Here is a 1,888-nt window from a genome sequence, read left to right as displayed (position 1 = left end):
TAATCATTGATCATAGAAAGCAAGCGCAAGGAAGAATTATCTGCATTCCAGTGTTTACATGCCAGAGTATCTTGTGGTAGCTGGTGTTTACGTTCAAAAAACCCACTCATGGAGCAGAGATTGGTCTAATAAAATCAGCGCCACAGGATATTCTATTTTACTGTTTTATATTTCGGTTGTGGATATGAAGCTCAAACCAGAATGACTAAACCCAACATAGTTCTCCTTCCTAATCGCTGTCTCCTGTTTTCTCTTTAAGTGATGTATCACAAAGTTGGTAAATTCCGGCGTCCTCCGGGTGCGGCGCGCCGTTTCTACGTTACACCGTTTTGCTTCCCCTGGCGCTCCCGGCCGGCCCCCCAAGCCGGGTCGCCGTTGCGAGGGGTGCCTCCGGGCTGTCGGGGGGGGCGGGCTTGGGGCCTGCTTCTGTTTCGTTTTTTTTGCTGTTTTCTGCTGGGCCGCCTGCGCGGGGCGCGCGGGCCGTCGGGCGCCCCGGCGCGTCCTGCGCCGCGCCCCTCCGGCCATGCGCTTGTACATGTACTTTTATTCTGAGGGGAGATGCAAAAAATGTTTTTCATATCAAATGTCAGGTTACAGTAATACTGTATGACATGTCATATGATACACATATTTTCTTATAGTTCAGCAGATGAAGTTCGTGCTCGCATACTTGAAAGAAACACGCAAGCCAAGCAAAAAGTGAAAGACAAATTCAACAAACTCAACCGGGTTAAGGTGAGTTTTATAGATGATTATACTTCACTCAAAATGCACCATTATGTAGTTGTCTCATCTATCCGTGGGCCAGTATTGATGGCAAAATCTGCACATCATTGTGTTATGACATATGACACAAGGGCATTTGTTTTGTTTGTTGGACAGGCTGCTAAAACCACTGGCACTACTGCCCACAACCGCAAGCTTGCCTTAACATCATTCTTTTGTTTTAGAAACATTTCAGTCATGTAAAGTGTTCACAGTGAGCTCCACAGAGTTTCTAAAGCGAAAACATCTAAACTCAGAGGACACTGGTAGGTGAAGTCTCTATATATGAGCACTTAATGGATAACAGAAAGTGTATAACTCAAATACATATTTTGTTTTAGTTAACAACTTTAATTTAAACACAAATGAATAATTGGATTATGACATTTAAATTCAAGCAAGTAAATATGTAAGTAAATATGTAAAATACGTCAACTGCATTTTCTTACAGAAATAACAAAACTGCAGAAATACCTGAAAGATCTCAATGACGGTCACTCAGAGACATTAAACTATGTGTCTGGAGCTCGTGGTATTCTCTCTCTGATCCAAGGGGCCCTTCGTACAGAAGTGGTAATATTAAGTAACTTCTTTAATTGTCATTTATTAAGAAGTCAAAAAAGATCATAAAGAATTGAAGAACAATAGTGTGGATGCTAAATCAACATCCACACTAGTAAGTATGGAAAAGATTAAATAGTGTGCTAATGTAAATGGCACATTCAGGCACAAATAAACAAAGAACAGTTAAAAAACAACAACAATCAGGTGGTAGTATACAGTAGCTTTATTGTTTGAATTACTGAATGTGTTGTGATTGATTTCAGGTTGCCCAAAAAACAGAGGTGTGCACAATCCTTGAAGACAAGATGAGGCAGGAACTTGAAAAAGTCAGAAAACCCATGGAAGAGGCTCATAAGGCTTTTGAAAAATGCCTAAGTGAGGGGGTTGAACAATCAAAACGTTCATATGAAAGAGTCCTGAAGTCGTTCTTATATTTTGTATGTATTTGTTTGAATTATGATTACATAAAAACAACTGATTTTGCACTTTATATGAATATGTTAAGTGTCTTAAAATGTTCTGGGATTATTTTTTGTTTATGTTTTAGAAGAAAAAAGGT

This window comes from Morone saxatilis, unplaced genomic scaffold (genome assembly GCF_004916995.1).
Source record: "Morone saxatilis isolate NCDOM2014 unplaced genomic scaffold, NCSU_SB_2.0 Contig14, whole genome shotgun sequence".
NCBI classification, from domain to species: Eukaryota; Metazoa; Chordata; class Actinopteri; family Moronidae; genus Morone; species Morone saxatilis.
This window is presented reverse-complemented; position numbering follows the sequence as displayed.